An 18007-nucleotide genomic window follows, 5' to 3' on the forward strand; every position below is an offset into this window, starting at 1 on the left:
ACACGATAAATTTCGGCCAAACACGATAAATTTCGGCACATTTCGACGAAGTTCACGGATTTTCATTACATAGCACATATACATAAACTAATTTAAAGGAAAAACTGGCTGAAGTCGCCGCCGTCGCCGTCATCGTCGTCGTCGGCCTTCTCTTCCTTAACGCGGGCGCCCCTGCTGGACCCCTGCTCGGCGTCGCTGTGGCGGACTGGTGGCGGCGCATCGTCGTCGTCGTCGCTGTCGCAGATGACGACGACTCCGCCTTCGTTGCGGCCGCGTCGACGCTCCGCGAAACGAAGCAGGGCGGCGCACTGGCGCTCCTTCGCCTTCTCCAGACGCTTCTTCTCCATCGCTATGGAGTCCCTGCGCGCCCATTCCAGGGCCGCGTCGTCGAGCTCCGTCGTCACCGGCGCGAGCCCCGACTCCGTCTTCACCGGCCGAGCCCCGGCTCCCTCTTTGGCTTGACGAAGCGCGGAGGAGGAGCCGACGAGTAGGCGCGCCGGCCGCCCTCGTTGATGACGATGCCGGCGCTGCGAGTGCGCCGGCCGAGCGGCGTCTCCGCCGCGGGCTCGGCCTTGACGCCGGGCAGTGCCGGAGGAGTGCGATGAAGATCGGGAGGAGGAAGAAGAGGAGGAGGACCCGAACCTCCTTGGCGCCCATGGCCCGGCGCGTCGGTGCTGCGCCGGGGCGGCCGCCCTCGCCGGGTACGCCAACGGCGGGTCGTTGCCGTCCTCGAGGTACGTCAACACGCCCTCGAGTGTGCGGCCGGGGACGCCCCACCACAGGTGGCGCCCCTCGCTATTCTGTCGGCCACCAACCACCGGCGCGCCGTTGATGGACACCAAGCGCTGCTGCTGGTGGCGCTTGAAATACGCCGCCCAAGCCGCGTGGTTGTCGGCGGCGTACTGGGGGAGGGAGAGTTGGGCGTCGGTGAGGGAGGTGCGCACGACCTCGACTTCCTCGGTGAAGTACTTCGGCTTCGCCACGGCGTCGGGCAACGGGGGAATGGGCACTCCCCCGGCGCTGAGCCTCCACCCCGTCGGCCCGGCACGCATGTCCGGCGGCGCCGGGATGTTCGCCTGGAACAGGAGCCAGGACTCCTTTTCGCGGAGCGAACGGCGGCCGAAGCCGTTGGCCGCCGCCTCGTCTCCGGGGAAGCGTTCCGCCATGGCGACGGGCTCGGGAGAGGTAGAGAGATAGAGGAAGGGGCTGGGCGGCGGCGCTCGGGAAAGGTAGGGAAAGGGAGGAGCTGGGCGGCGGGGGGGGGTGGGGGCTGGTGTGGGCACAGGCGAGTGCAGGCCACCAGCTATATAGCCGAGCCGAGGGAGGGGAGGCGTCGGCGCGCCGTCCCGTGACGCGCCGCCTGTGAGGAATCAATGGCAAGGCTGACCGGCGACGGCCTTGGCATTGATTCCCCGCGGGAACCGAGGCCGTTGGGGGAAGACGAGGCGACGTGTCGCTGACGCGGCGGGCCCGCGACTGTTTCGCGCCAAAACAGTTCGTCCGGACGCCCCCAGCGCGCCGGGTTCGGCCTGGGTCCGCCGGCGCTGTTTTCGACACGGGCCGGTGAAAATCGGGCTCCTGGAATGCCACACGTTTTTTTGGCGCCGGCGCGGAAAAATCGCCTGAGGAGGCATTTCTGAGACGCGGCTGGAGATGCACTTAGAGCAACTCTGACAATATTACATCCTAATAAACCATTTACTAGAGGGGGCTAGGCGCGCCCGCCGCGTCATTTTTTTTTTAACACGATACACCCGCAAATGCCCATCCAAAACAATAAGGTGCGCTCGTTGGGCTATGCCACATCAGATCGCTAGGAAACAAAAAATGCTTGGAGAAGCGATTGGGTAGGGGCTGGGCTAGATAACACCACCCTCTACTTTTCCCTTCCTCACAAAGCAAACGCACGGGCCATGTTCTCCAGCTCCACACGCAACCACTCCTCCGCGTCGCCGCCGCCTCTGCCTCACCCCGACTCCTTCCGCAGCAATGGCCTACCTCATCTCCCCTCCGCCGATGTGGTGCTAGCCACCACCACCGAGCCCTAGCAGCAAAGGGAGCGGTGGCTTATTCCACGCGTGCAGCGGCGACCCCGGGAGGAGCTCAAGCCGCAGCGATGGTCCACCGCGCCGGCGCCGTCGTCGGTGAGTCCCGGATCCAATCCATGATCTCTCTCTCTCTCTCTCTCTCTCTCTCACACACACACACACAGAGGGCAGCTGCGGACCCCAAGGTGCGGTGCCGCACCCTACCTGCCGTACAGTCTAATCTCTCCCCCCCCCCCCCCCTTACCTCCTACCCTCTCTCTTCAGCTCCTCTATTTTTTTGCACAAATTCTTTTTTGTCTATGCCTAGAAGGTGTTTGATGAAAGTTCAGCAACATCCGAGCATGCTCACCTCCAGTTCGCCAACAACCAGAATTTAAAGAAAACAAGAACATCGAGTGTGCACTACTGATGCCATCATGGAAAACTCACTGCTCTTGTTTAATTTTATTTATGTAGTCAACATTTTGGTCAAATGATTCTCACGTGTTAACAAATTGTACTCACATAAAACTGAGTATTGGTCTAAGGAGCTGGAGGCAAAACAAGAATTAATGTTCCTTTATTTATTTAGAGCTTATGTTCAGATCATTGACATTTGCATATCCCCTATTTGTAGTATCATTTTGTGTCTCGTGTTATGCCTGTAATTAAGTGCAGTCGTGCCTTCTTATAATGCCTTGCACTTTCGGGTGTGTGGATGTCAATGTCTACTATTTGTCAATCACCCATCGAAGTAAGATCATATGATTTTTCTACAGCCCTGATTTTACCTTAGCTAAGATTATATAACCATCAACTTGGTCAAGATTGCTCGTGTGTGTGTCATCTTATGTTTTGTTTCAACGGTCGAATACCCATACGCCATCGAAGTTAGTGCGTGATGTGCCTACTTCTATTAGGAAAGCAGAGAGGATGTGATTGTTTTATTTTTCTAAAATTGGTAATGTGGCAACTAGCATGGCTTCTGCTATGTTGATTTAGATCTTGCTTGGGTACTGGTTACCTTAAGTAATGCTCCCTCCGTCCTAAATAAGTGTCGTGTCTTTAGTTCAAATTTATTAAAATTTAAACTAAAGCCACGACACTTATTTTGGGACGGAGGGAGTAGTTGAAATACATTGCAGAGAGTAAACAGAGCATGCGTATAAAGGTTGGTTAGGTCAACTTTGTTATTGATTTACACAGAATTGAATTTGTTGATATGGTGATAGGGTCTGCCATGTACATGGTTGTTGATTAAATTTTTGTATAAACTTCTACCAATATGTTCTATTATAAACTCACTAATTTATCTGTTAGACCGGCAGTGGAGGAGCAGCAGCGGCCAACGGCAGATCGGCGTGTCATGGGAGCAGACACGGCGGCCGTCACGGGCAGAGCAGAGCGAAGTTGGCATGGCGGCTAGGCGGTTGTCCGGACTGGATCCCGCCATCACCACCAGCCACCGCCTCGTTTGTCCGTGTCCATCTCGGCGAAACCAAGGGTCTGCCTCGTGTCCTGCGAGGTGACACTCCACCGCCACCGCTCTGCTGCTTCCGCCCTACGCTTTGCTCCCTCCGGTGCCATCCTCACCTCCGACAAAAAGGACCTCTTGGACGTCATTGCACATGCTGGCCTCTTCCGACCCCGTGGCCACCGTGATCAGGTTTGGATATGGTTTCATGCCTCTTTATGACCCCATTCATTGCTGTGGCCCAATAACTCTAATTTGGGGATTGCTTGCTGCAGGTAATTGATTTTGTGTTCCTGGGTTCGGGTAAGAAGCTAGTGACCTGCTCCAAGGACAAGGTTATCTGGGTTTGGGACCTCGACACACAACACTGCCTTCAAATTGTAAGGTGTCCATCACATCAAGATATGGTCGATGGATGTTGATTCTAGCGAGAAGTTTTTGATGTCTGTCTCGGCCGATCAAGAGCTGTGGGTGTTCAAAATCAGGCAATCAGCTGAACAGGGTGAAGATTGGAACAAATGGGATGCACTTCAGCATTGATCTATTGTGATTCCTTTTCCCCTTTAATAACGTGTACGTATAGGGTAGTCAAGCGCCACAGGATATCATCCTTTGTTGTGGATGAGAGTGGGATGATCAATCGGATTGCCGGGGTAGTACAACATTGAGTCATTGGCAGTTGGGCTCAACAAGGACAAGGCGTTGTTCACCATAGGGGTATTAGGAACAGAGAAAATACTCACACAAGGCATGGAGCAGCTACAAACTTGTTAATGTTATACACGTCAGCATTTTCTTCTTCCAGTATCCCGTGAATATTAAAAATGTTTGCTAACTAATAGTCATCACAGTATCTGATATTCGTAGTTTTATATATCAATTGACAGGTTGATGATTTGTCAAAGGAATTTTATTGCAAATTCCTGTAGGCCTGAAAATGCACACTATCATAACAGAGTAATGTGCAAGTACACAATGTCATAGTAGAAAAATAGAATTTTGACTGATTATTTAACATCACTGTGAGCTTTCCTTTAAATTTGTGCCTTTTGATTTACCCCTGCTATTGTATAAGTATGTGTAGGTTGATTTTGCTTATTGTGTGTTTTATACAGCGAGCAGCTTCCCTTGCGCCGTCATCCATCCACCAACAAGCCCATGACCATGCATCAGGTCATAAAAAAATTCAAAAATTATTTCTTATCAATATGTTTCAAATATGTTTCAGTTCTAAATTTGTTCCCTTTTCCCTTCATTTTTCCAAGAACGGTACTGTTCGGCATTAGTAGATACTTCTACTAAGGGACAGGCATGTATGATAGGTTAATTTCACTTTTTTTAGGGGGGGGGGGAGATCTCACTTCATGTGTATTAGTCCTTGCCGCATGTGTGCTTTATTGTGCAAAATTGTTCCCTTTTGGATAGATGAAAGTGCAGATTCCACCAAAGTAAAATTTAGTAGGCTTTATGTTATCAATTTATTTTTGTTACATGTTGCTAAAAGTAAATGAAACGAATTTCTTTCTGTTTTGGTTCAGAAATATTTGATTTTTGGAGGAGAAAGGTCATACAAGGATGAGAATGGGACACCATATTATAGCGACGTGGTGATTTTATTCAGTTTAGTCAGAGGACATACATACGTACAAGTAGTTCCCTAAGGCGAAGGCCTTCCATTTGCTATTGCTGGCCATGTAAAATAGCATGAACCTGAACCTAACTGCGATTGGATGTCTAAACTGAATTGTTGCATTCCTAGACATGGGAATGTGGATCAGTTTTAGTTCTGAAGAATCTGCATACTTCTGGTCCTATGTAATTCCAATTTATTTAGACAAGCATGCCAAAAGTGTTGAAACCCAAGTTAGGGTTCAAATTCGTGGGGTTGTGCTTGCTGCTAAACTGATCCTGGACTTTCTGTTGGCTATATTATAATTAGCAAATGGAAGTGGAGAGATAAAGCATAAATACTTGATAAACTTTTTTTGTTGGGGCGGGGGATGGTTTAGTCCATAGTTAAAAAAGGCGCGCCTAAGCGCTCGCTTAGGCGCGCCTAGGCTCTAGGCGTTGACAAAACGCATTGCACATAACTACGCTTAATCTGTGCATAACTACGCATAGGTTACAAAACGCACAATTAACGCCTAGCACTTTTTTGAACTATGGTTTAGGCACTTCATGCATTGTTGGTGTTGCAGACTTTTGCACTGCTACTAAATGTCCTATATGTTATTCTTTAGTAGGGATGTTGGCATAGAGATATCGCAATAATAAAAACGAGAATCCTCATTACTCACATATATATTACTATGTCCTTTTGTTTCCATTGAGACCTATTTTGTTTATTCTTTTAGTTCCAAGGCAAAATTCTCTGATTTTTAGTAATTCACATTTAACAAGACATGTGAATGGAGGATGGGAGGCATTTAGATGCAAGTCAGAAACTTCTTCTGCTAGCTTATTTTAAGTTTATTATTTCCTTGCTCCCCTTTTCATTGTAGAGAATGAAAAGCATCTTTCACGCTGCCAACGGGATCTGGACCAAGAAGAGGATCAGGAGGACGAATACAGTGGACACTACTACTCAGCAAGATACAGTTCAAACCCTGTATCCTCCTGATTGATCTCCCTTTGCCCCTGTTTAAGAATCATGTTTCACCCATTCAGGTAAATCTAGCTGAAACATTTTACGAACTCTACAAGTTGAAAGTTCATACTTTTAGACGAGTATACCATTTTGGAGGTGTGTGTGTCAGTTCGCCGATTATTGACACCTCATTCTATGTATTTTAGTGTTGTCTTCAGAATTATAGACACCTCATTCTATAAGGAGGCCGCCACCAAGAAGAGCGAGGTTGTGTCAATGGACTCAGGTGCGTGCACTCGTTGGTGGTTTGTCTCATAATTTTTTCTTTCCAGTTGAAGAACGGGCGGTGGATATCTGTTACTCCATTCTGTCTTTCCTGGTCTGTACATTTTGAGAAGATTGCATACATTGTATTGATGTGTCTTTTGTGTGAAACTTTGACTTATTGGTCAACAATATATGAGTTATACGTCATCAAAAATATATCATTGGAAAGTTCATTGAAATATGCATCCAATGGCATACTCTTTGTGGCGTATAACTCACATGTTGTTGGTAAAATCAATGCTCAAAGTTATTTTCGGTCACAAAACATTGATAAAACTATAAATCACATTTTAATTCTTGTTGCGATTACACCTATTAGTTGCAGTTCATAAGCTGTGTTGAGTTGACTGCTGATTTCTTTTCTTCTATTATTTTCCTTTATGAACCTGGTGGCCAGCGACAAGTTGTAGAAAGAAACAAGGCTTATGTTAGGCAAAGTTGATTAGGTTGTACTACACACCGAGTGCCTCCATAAGAATCTAGATAAAATGCCATAAAAGGTGAGATTGGGCATAGTCTTGATATAGTTTCGTTAAAAGATATTCCATTGATTTTTTGGGTTTGGACATACTTATGATTGTTTTCTTCTAACTGCATCTTAATATATGCTTTTGTAGACTGTTCTAGATAAGATGATGGCTATCAATGTGAGCGACTGAGCTTTTATGTCCAGAAAATGCTCACTAATAAAATCTGGAATGTCTTATGTTTCTCATCTTTTTTCTTCATTTGTATGGTTAAAGTTTGGCTTCAAACCAACAAATAGTTAATATTAAATTAAGCTATTTTCCCGCTCCCCTCTTCAGTTGGCAAACCCATCAAGGAATTGTTGTAATGAATATATTTTATATGGTTACATCCACAACAGGAAGAGATCTTAAATGCTATAGCATACGTCTATATTAATGTATATGAGTGAGAGCGAGGACCGAGTATGGGAATTTAATGTGCGAAGACAAGATGAGTGCGGACATGCCCGCCTCAGGAGGCACCACCAGGTGGCGCCCTAGCCTTTAGTACATATACACATACACTCACCTCTATGAATGTACACATGCACATCCTACCCCTATGAGCACCTTTGAGAGACTGGGACGGCATATCATCTTTAGTTTTACGAAGTTACCGTAGGCGCCTCATCATCGACGGGATAGTCTTCTCCCACTGAAAATGCATCGTCAGAAATCCTGAAATAAATTCAGGAATAATGCGAGCATCAGGACTTGAACCCTGGTGGACTGGGGAGCACCAGGAATAGCGTCGCGCCGTTGCTTTGCAGCGCCGACCCCAAATCCAACTAAGGGCATCTCCAACGCTCTCCCCGTAAATTTGCTCCGACATCCATCCACTGACAAGGAGGGACCAGGCCACGGACGCTGATGCTCAAGGCGGCTACCCAACGTTGCCTGTATACATTTCCATCACTGTTTGAACTAACATGACGAAATTCATGCAAACACGGTGGATTTCATATAAATCGGACGGTATTCATTACATTTTGAACATTTTTCATATAAACGGGATGAATTCATTACATTTTTCATATAAACCATAGTAAACCCTACTCTAAACCTAAACTAAATGATTGTCGGCGCCTGTTCCCCATGTCCGGCCATGAGCCCCGAGAATTGAAGCTTCGCCTTCTCCAATTTCATCTCGACGCTCTCCAGCTTCGCCTCCGGAGACCCCGGAAGTGAAACTGTCCACCTTCACGTCGCCAACAAGTAGCTAATCGACCGACGATGTTCAGCCCAGAAGCTTGCCTCCAATGGGAGGGGAGGAGCAGTGGCCTTCTTGGTACCCAAGCGGTCGTGTCCTACCATGCACTACTCTTCCTCGCTACCGGCGGCGCCGGTGAACATTTCGGCTTCGTGGCCGTGGTGGCAGGGCGCGGCCGGGGCGGAGCTGGTGATATCCTCCTTCTCGTTGCTCTTGCCCTACACCTCATCCGCCGCCTCGTCGGACTCCTTGTAGGCGGCTTCTAACTCTGCCTGGTGTTGGCGGAACCACCAACGGTCGCCGTCGATCTCGCGGGCGGAGTGGTAGGACTCGAGCAACACCTCTTACTCAGGCACCTCCATGTACAACACGATGGATGTGCTGGCGACGAGCAACTCCTCCGCCTCATGGTGCTCCTCGAGGAGGCGGAGGTTGTAGGCCTTGTCGACCAGCGCCTGCCGGAACTTGGCCTCCTCCTCCTCCCGCGGCATGTCTGTGTAGTGCACACGGGCCTCACCATCGGTGAGGCCCGCACGCACCAGCGAGGAGGGTGGCGCTGCCTCATCCTCCATTGGGGCGTCATCGGCCGCTGTTTGTTAGCCGGCCTGCTAGCCTGCAGTAATGGCGGCCATCTCCTTCTTCTGCTCCGAGGAGAGGGTGACCCCGAGGACTTTGGAGTGCGAGGAGGCCATGGCGTGCTGCAGAGAGGAGAAAGGGATCGGAGAAGGATGGTTGCGGCTATTGTCGAGGTAATGAACCTGATAATGAGTACTAGGAGTACGAACTAAGGGCGGAACCTACCTACGGCGCAAGTGTCTCACTCAGATTTAGCGAGTCCGGGCCCCTCTCGGAGAAATAACAGCCCTACGTCTCATGCTCGGAGGCTTGTGTTTTCTCTTGGGGTGTATGACTACAATGGGTGTTGAACCCTTACCATGGAGTTGAGGGGAGGCTTATATAGAGTGCGCCTCAACCCATTAATGTCATGTTACAAGGGGTTAAATGAGCATAACTACAACAGTTACCGGTAGCGACAGCTATAACTATACTTGAAATCTGGGATTAAGGCACCTGACCTTAGCGGTTCCCACGTCGCCTCCACGCCTCCGCTATCCGAGTGATGCTGGCGAGGCCGACTGGTGGGAAGACGTTCGAGTGCTGATGGAATATCTGAGTGGATTTCTAGGGATGCGCATCCGAATGCGCTTGTGGTCCAAGGACCTTCCAATGATGGTGTGAGACCCTAGGTGGGCCTTAGATGTCAGGTCCTTGACCCTACCAGTAGTAGGTGACCCCATCATTAGCCCCCGAGTCGGCTGAGGTTTGGTAGGACGAATGGGTTGAATCATTGGCTTGGTCTGAGTGCTTCGGGAGCACCCGGGATCCGTTGCCAAGTGGTTACCTATCGTGACCTAGGCGAAACCACTGCGGATTCTGGACTAAAGGTTTTTCCGAGTGATCGGATCATGTTTGATTGCTGGGCAAAACTTGGTGGCATTCGTGTGTCTCTCGGGAGGGATGGACCAGGGGTCCGAATGAGGACGGGCCATGAAACCTGGGTGACGACGCTGGCGCGTGGTCTGATTCTCCGGAGAGATGTCACTCATTATCCCAGGGAACGCCAGCGTGGGCGAGCTTCGAGTCCAAGTTTATGAGGCTTGCTTGATGAGGACATGGAGGCCATAGTTACACCCATAGCCCCTACTATTGTACCTATTGGATCAATTAGTATAGATTGCGCACGGTAGTTATATTATCAGGTACTTTCGTTTCTTGATAATGTTTCTGAAGTTCATGAGAATATGATGCTGCCTAACTTCGATACATTTTTGTTGCTTATAGTTGAAGGGCCTAGCTTGGACAAGAAGGAACAACATTGGAGCATTATCAAGCATGAAGATGAAGGCGCGCGCGAAGAGAACAAGAACATAGTTTGTAGTGGAGATTTCCGCACTTTGAAGCCACCATGATGTCATATAAGAAGATGGATGAAATATACAACATGGCATTTTATAAATTTCGCCCATAGCTTATTATTGGTGTTGCGCCACCTTATTTTTTGGGCCATGTCCATGTAATTTTCAAATACTACTTCATAGGCTGTTTTTAGAGTCCATATTATAGGAGAAACGAACCAGGAGGTATTTTAGTCCCACCTTGCCAAGTGTGGACGAAATCCCATCTCTTTTCCCCTATAAATATAGCCCTTAAGGCATCGTTTAGACTTGGGATTTTATTTAGTTAAAAGTTATCCATCGCTGCAACTTCGTGTACTTCGTTTGTGTCCAACGACCAGACCAAGACTGCTTATGAAACCCCACTTTTATCAATATTTCATGCATATTCGCAATATTCAGCTTGCATTAATTAACGTGGTTGTAGCATTTTTTCACACATATAAATCCAACCTAGTGAAGGAAATATGCCCTAGAGGCAATAATAAAGTTATTATTTATGTCCTTATTTCATGATAAATGTTTATTATTCATGCTAGAATTGTATTAACCGAAAACATAATACATGTGTGAATACATAGACAAACAGAGTGTCACTAGTATGCCTATACTTGACTAGCTCGTTGATCGACGATGGTTATGTTTCCTAGCCATAGATATGAGTTGTCATTTGATTAACGGGATCACATCATTAGGAGAATGATGTGATTGACTTGACCCATTCCATTAGCTTAGCACTTGATCGTTTAGTTTGTTGCTATTGCTTTCTTCATAACTTATACATGTTCCTATGACTATGAGATTATGCAACTCCCGTTTACCGGAGGAACCTTTGTGTGCTACCAAACGTCACAACGTAACTGGGTGATTATAAAGGTGCTCTACAGGTGTCTCCGAAGGTACTTGTTGGGTTGGCGTATTTCGAGATTACGATTTGTCACTCCGATTGTCGGAGAGGTATCTCTGGGCCCTGTCAGTAATGCACATCACTTAAGCCTTGCAAGCATTGCAACTAATGAGTTAGTTGCGGGATGATGTATTACGAAACGAGTAAAAGAGACTTGCCGGTAACGAGATTGAACTAGGTATTGAGATACCGACGATCGAATCTCGGGCAAGTAACATACCGATGACAAAGGGAACAACGTATGTTGTTATGCGGTCTGACCGATAAAGATCTTCGTAGAATATGTGGGAGCCAATATGAGCATCCAGGTTCCGCTATTGGTTATTGACCGGAGACGTGTCTCGGTCATGTCTACATAGTTCTCGAACCCGTAGGGTCCGCACGCTTAAGGTTTCGATGACAGCTATATTATGAGTTTATAAGTTTTGATGTACCGAAGGAGTTCAGAGTCCCGGATGAGATCGGGGACATGACGAGGAGTCTCGAAATGGTCGAGACGTAAAGATCGATATATTGGACGACTATATTCGGACATCGGAAAGGTTCCGAGTGATTCGGGTATTTTTCGGAGTACCGGAGAGTTACGGGAATTCGCCGGGGAGTATATGGGCCTTATTGGGCCATACAGGAATAGAGGAGAGAGGCCAAAAGGAAGGAGGCGCCCCCCCTCTGGTCCGAATTGGACAAGGGGTGCATCCCACTTTTCCTTGTTCCTCTCCCCCTCTTTCCTTCTCTCCTACTCCAACAAGGGAAGGAGGAGTCCTACTCCCGGTGGGAGTAGGACTCCCCCCTTGGCGCGCCCTCCTCCTAGGCCGACCGCCTCCCTCCCTTGCTCCTTTATATACGGGGGCAGGGGGCACCCCAAAGAGACAACAGTTGATCATTGATCTCTTAGCCATGTGCGGTGCCCCTGATGAAGCTATGTACCTAGGGTAGGGTCATGGACCTGTCCTAACTGCCCTACCCAAGGACATCTCTAGAAGAAATCACCTTTCAATCGACTTGGAGGTGTTCCACTCGACAGACTCGAAGACACTCGACCAAGAAGCAATCACTCGACCAAGAAGCAATCACTCGACGACCAGGAGACCTAAAGTCACTCCGCACGCTAACGGTCGGACATTAAGTAGCTTTTATGGTCATCATAACACTTTATTACTAGCGCTACCAGTAATGCCCTGCCTTAATGTACATTGAACCCTTTGTAACGTGGGCTGGTCGGGGTCCTGACACACTCTATATAAGCCGCCCCCTCCTCCGAGACAAGGGTTCGCACCTCTGTAATTCATACTCACATAATCCAGTCGACCGCCTTCGGGCTCCGTGACATAGGGCTATTACTTCCTCCGAGAAGGGCCTGAACTCGTAAACCTTGCGTGCTTACAACTTCTCCATAGCTAAGATCTTGCCTCTCCATACTTACCCCCCTACACTACTGTCAGACTTAGAACCACGACAGTTGGCGCCCACCGTGGGGCAGGTGTTTTAGCGTTTGTTGGAGGAGTTGCGACCTTTTCCGACCCGAATCATCATGGTTTTCGGCGGAGTTTTGGTGGAGGGCCGCGAGATCCATCTCGGCGCGCTCACGTTCATCGTCGACGACTCTGCTTGGCTCCAGGAGGCTCCGCTCGACGTGGACGCACTCCCTGCTCGCGGGGCAACGCACTTTAGCGCGTGCGTCCGCGGCATTCTCCTGCGGCAACCGTCGACCCCCTACCGGTCGGCTCCTGTGTTGTCCTCCCTCCCCGTTTCCCGCCGGCGCAAGCGCTCCGGTCGGTCGAGACTTCAGCGGTGGGTGAGACACGCGGTGGCACGTCAGTCGGCCACCCCTCAAGTCCTGGCGATCGAGCCCGACGAATCCCTCTACGGCCTGTTCGACCTGTCGACTGGCTCCCCAGAGACCGCATCCGAGTGCGACAACAGCGATCCGGCGGCGGAGGTTCTGATGGTCGATGGACCGCCCAGTCCTCCCAGTTTTCCCCGCACCGACGGAGGCGCGGGTGGAGGCGACCCGTTGCATCTCCATGAGGAGTACCTTCCCGAGCCTCTCACGTCGCTGCAGAGAGAAGAACTTCGCCGCCGGAACGTGGATGCACTTCACACTCCTATCGTTGGAGAAACCCCCGAGGCTCGCGCCTTGGAGGACGCGCGCCTGGCAAACTTGGCCGAGCGCACTCGACTGGAGAACCTCCAGCGAGCACTCGACGAGCGTGCGCGACAACGGGTTCCCGAATCCAGTCGACGTCAGCTCTTTCCGCCCCCGTAGGTATATCGAACTCCGATTCAGAATTTAGCAGCTGCGGCCCGTATAGCGGAGTCGATTCAGCCTTCCCAGTCGGAGGCTGGTAGAGGCTTGCTGCAGATCAGAGCGTTACTTCGGGCAGTAGGAGATCAAAATTTCGCTGTTTCTCAGTCGCGGAACAGGATTCACAGCAGATCCGTTGTTGCGGACACAATCCAGTCGGCTCACAGCCCGAGATCGCCCCCGAGGCGTGAGGGACGTGGAGACCGGCGTGACCAGTATGGGAACCATGAGCAGTATGATCACCGAGTCGATCGTGACGGTCGACGCCGAGTGCCCACGCCTCGCTACCAGGATGACAGGCGCCCTCATAGTGGTGGACGAAGGATTCCAGTCGACCCCAGAGGGCCAGGCTTTGACGCGAGATCCATTCTCGTCCAAGGTTTGGTCAACAGGAACAGGGCTCACCAAGAAGGTCACGACAGAGATGCACCTACCAGCAGCAGAGTACATGTTTCGGGGCCAGAGTGCTTTAGTAGAGCCATCAGGGCCGCTGTGATTCCTCCCAAGTTCAGGTTGGCGACTGGAGTCAATAAGTTCACTGGTGAGTCCAAGCCCGATACTTGGCTTGAGGACTACCGAGTGGCCGTCCAGATTGGCGGCGGCAATGATGAAGTGGCCATGAAGCACCTGCCTCTCATGTTGGAGGGCTCGGCCAGAGCGTGGCTGAACCAGTTAGCACCTAGCAGCATTTACACTTGGGAAGATCTCTCCCAAGTGTTCGTCACCACATTTGAAGGCACATGCAAGCGACCGGCAGGGCTGACGGAACTACGGTCTTGCGTGCAGAAGCCGAATGAAACTTTGAGGGATTACATCCAGAGGTGGATCACGTTACATCACTCGGTGGAGAATGTGCCTAACCACCAAGCAGTTTGTGCCTTCAAGGAAGGCGTCAAGTACAGAGAACTGAATTTGAAATTCGGTCGAACCGGAGATATGTCCCTGAATCGGATGATGGAGATTGCCACCAAGTACGCTAATGGTGAAGATGAAGATCGACTCAGGAGTGGCAAGCTCAAGTCAGTCGCCCAAGAAACCGGAGGAAATTCCAATCGGAAACAGAAGCGGAAAGCCGAGCCAGCGGCTCCTGGGGAGGCCTTGGCTTTAACCCAAGGAAAGTTTAAAGGGAAACCTAAAGGACCTTGGAACCCCAAAAAAGTTAAAGACCGGGACGGAAATGATGTGTTGGACTTACCATGTCTCGTCCACATAAAGAAAGATGAAGAGGGTAATTTCATTTACCCGAAACATACCACTCGACAGTGTCGACTCTTAATCCAGCAGTTCCAGGGCAAGCATCCCAAAGGTAAGGAAAAGGAGTCAGACAAGGTCGAGGACAAAGAAGACAGTGACGACGGATACCCTCAGGTCAATTCCACTCTGATGATTTTTGCCGATGTTGAAAGCAAAAGTTGACTGAAAGTTATTAACCGAGAGGTGAATATGGTCGCTCCGGTGACACCTAGTTACCTGAAATGGTCTCAGACTGCCATAACATTCGACCAGTCCGATCACCCAATGCACATCGCCACCCCTGGGAGGCAAGCTTTGGTGGTCGACCCAGTTGTTGAAGGCACTCGACTGACCAAAGTCCTGATGGATGGTGGCAGTGGTTTGAGCATATTGTATGCTGAGACGTTGAAAGGGATGGGCATTCCGATGTCCAGACTCAGTGCCAGCAATATGAGTTTCCATGGGGTCATTCCTGGGAAGAAGGCTGAATCACTCGGCCATATTGCTCTTGATGTGGTTTTTGGTGATTCCAAGAATTACCGCAAAGAGAAGTTGACATTTGAAGTTGTAGACTTCCAGAGTGCCTACCACGCTATTTTGGGCAGGCCGGCTTATGCACGCTTCATGGCCCGACCGTGTTATGTGTATCTCAAATTGAAGATGCCTGGCCCCAAAGGTGTGATCACTATTACGGGCAATCGGAAGAAAGCGGAAGAATGTTTTCAGAAAGGTTCGAAGATCGCCGATGCTCAGATGGCAGTGGTGGAGTTGCAGGAATACCAGAAGACTGCAGACCCGAGTGATTTGTTGCGAGCCAAGAAGCCCGCTACAGAGTCAGCTTTTCAGTCGACTGGCGATACGAAGACATCTCACATCCACCCGACCGACCCCAGCGCTGCTCCAACTCATATCTCGACAACACTCGACTCCAAATAGGAAGAAGCGCTCATCCAGTTCCTTCGTGAGAACTGGGACATTTTCGCATGGAAGCCCTCTGACATGCCGGGTGTTCCCAGGGAGCTGGCTGAGCACCGCCCAAGAGTCGACTTAAAAATAAAATCTGTCAAGGAACATCTCCGACGGTCCGCCGTCCAGAAGAGAAAGGCCATTGGCGAAGAGGTAGCTCGGCTCTTAGCGGCGGAGTTCATCCGAGAAATCTACCACTCCGAGTGGCTCGCCAATGTTGTCATGGTCCCCAAGAAGGACAAGTCACTTCGCATGTGCGTTGACTTTAAACATATCAATCGAGCTTGCCCGAAAGATCATTTTCCTCTCCCCCGCATCAACCAGATAGTCGACTCGACTGCGGGATGTGAGCGACTGTCTTTTTAGACGCCTATTCCGGGTACCATCAGATCCGTCTGTATGGGCCTGACGAGATCAAAACAGCTTTCATCACTCCATTCGGGTGCTTCTGTTATGTTACCATGCCATTCGGCCTCAAGAATGCCGGAGCCACATTCATGAGGATGATTCAGAAGTGTTTGCTCACACAAATCAGTCGGAATGTGGAGGCGTACATGGATGATATTGTGGTCAAGTCACGGAAGGGTTCCGACCTGTTGACTGACCTTGTTGAAACCTTTGCCAACCTCAGAAGGTTTGATATCAAGCTTAATCCATCAAAATGCACATTCGGGGTTCCTGGCGGAAAGTTACTCGGTTTTCTCGTTTCCGAACGGGGAATCGACGCCAATCTAGAAAAAGTCAGTATTATACTCCGAATGAAAAGTCCTGTGCGAGTGCACGATGTTCAGAAGCTTACTGGTTGCTTGGCCGCCCTAAGTCGATTCATATCTCATCTCGGTGAAAAGGCATTGCCTCTTTACCGATTGATGAAGAAGTCTGACAAGTTCGAGTGGACTCCTGAAGCTGACGCAGCGTTCGCAGAGCTCAAAGCTCTGCTCTCCACCCAGCCGGTGCTTGCTGCCCCAATCAGCAAGGAGCCTTTGCTGCTTTACATTGCAGCCACAGGACAAGTCGTCAGTACGGTACTTATGGTCGAGCGGGAAGAAGAAGGGAAAACCTTCAAAGTTCAGCGCCCAGTGTATTATATTTCTGAAGTCTTGACCCCATCGAAGCAAAAATATCCTCATTATCAGAAGCTCGTATATGGGATTTATATGACCACAAAGAAAGTTGCCCACTACTTCTCTGATCATTCCATTACAGTCGTCAGCGATGCTCCGTTGTCAGAGATCTTGCATAACAGGGACGCAACTGGTCGAGTGGCAAAATGGGCGATTGAACTCCTTCCTCTAGATATCAAGTTTGAGGCAAATAAAGCTATCAAGTCCTAGGCAATCACGGATTTTGTCGCCGAGTGGATTGAACAACAACTGCCGACTCAGGTTCACTCGGAGCATTGGACCATGTTCTTTGACGGTTCCAAGATGCTAAATGGTTCCGGCGCCGGAGTAGTGTTGGTCTCCCCCAGAGGAGATAAACTCAGATATGTTCTTCAAATCCACTTTGATTCCTCTAACAATGAGGCAGAATATGAAGCACTTTTATATGGGTTGTGCATGGCCATTTCACTCGGCGTCCGTCGCCTCATGGTCTATGGCGACTCAGATTTGGTGGTTAATCAAGTGATGAAGGAATGGGACGTCAGAAGTCCAGCCATGACTGGTTATTGCAATGCAGTGAGAAAGCTGGAGAAGAAATTCAAGGGGTTATAGCTTCATCACATACCCTGACTGAAAAATCAAGCAGCTGATGATCTGGCAAAAATAGGTTCCAAAAGAGAAGCCATTCCCAGCAATGTGTTTTTGGAACACATCCACACACCATCAGCCCAGGAGGATCCCTTCACTGAAGAGGCCCCGCAGCCAAAAAGCACCACGGATCCGACTGAAGTTGAAGTTCCAGCTGTGGTCGACCTGATCATGGAAGTCTTGGTTATCACTCCTGTCTGGACGGAACCGTACATCGCGTACATCCTAAGGAAAGAACTCCCAGAAAACGAAGAAGAGGCTCGACAGATCGTCCGTCGATCCAAGGCCTTTACAGTCATAAAGGGACAGTTATATAGAGAAAGCGTGACTGGGGTCGGCTAGAAGTGTATTACACCAGAAGAAGGACAGATGATCCTTAACGATATCCACTCGGGGACCTGTGGTCATCATGCGTCCTCTCGGACCATTGTGGCTAAAGCATACCAAGCGGGGTTCTACTGGCCAAGAGCCAATGAGATGGCAAAAGAGATAGTCGACAAATGTGAAGGATGTCAGTATTACTCCAATATGCCGCACAAGCCCGCGTCAGCCCTGAAAACCATCCCACTCGTCTGGCCCTTCGCTGTTTGGGGGCTGGACATGGTTGGACCACTAAGAATAGGCAGGAGCGGCTTCACTCATGTGCTAGTAGCAGTCGACAAGTTCACCAAATGGATTGAAGCCAAGCCTATCAAGAACCTTGATGCTTGCACCGCTATCAGTTTCATCAGAGAGTTGATATTCAGATATGGAGTT

The 18007-nt window shown here is 49.5% G+C and overlaps 1 long non-coding RNA gene across 5 annotated transcripts; it reads left to right on the forward strand.

Moving 5' to 3' along the window:
- Positions 1–1869: 1869 nt before the first annotated feature.
- LOC125512373 lies at positions 1870–10365 on the forward strand. 5 transcript variants are annotated; one of them, XR_007285338.1, is made up of 7 exons: positions 1870–2144; positions 3348–3693; positions 3777–4674; positions 6003–6168; positions 6295–6374; positions 6813–6915; positions 7033–7302. It is a non-coding gene; the product is annotated as an uncharacterized LOC125512373 (long non-coding RNA). The 5 variants fall into 5 exon arrangements; XR_007285337.1 differs by having other exon boundaries at positions 1876–2144; positions 3777–3886; positions 4617–6168; XR_007285339.1 differs by having other exon boundaries at positions 1873–2144; positions 3356–3693; positions 3777–6168.
- The last annotated feature ends 7642 nt before the right edge of the window (positions 10366–18007 follow it).

This window comes from Triticum urartu, chromosome 6, assembly GCF_003073215.2.
Source record: "Triticum urartu cultivar G1812 chromosome 6, Tu2.1, whole genome shotgun sequence".
Taxonomy (NCBI): Eukaryota; Viridiplantae; Streptophyta; class Magnoliopsida; order Poales; family Poaceae; genus Triticum; species Triticum urartu.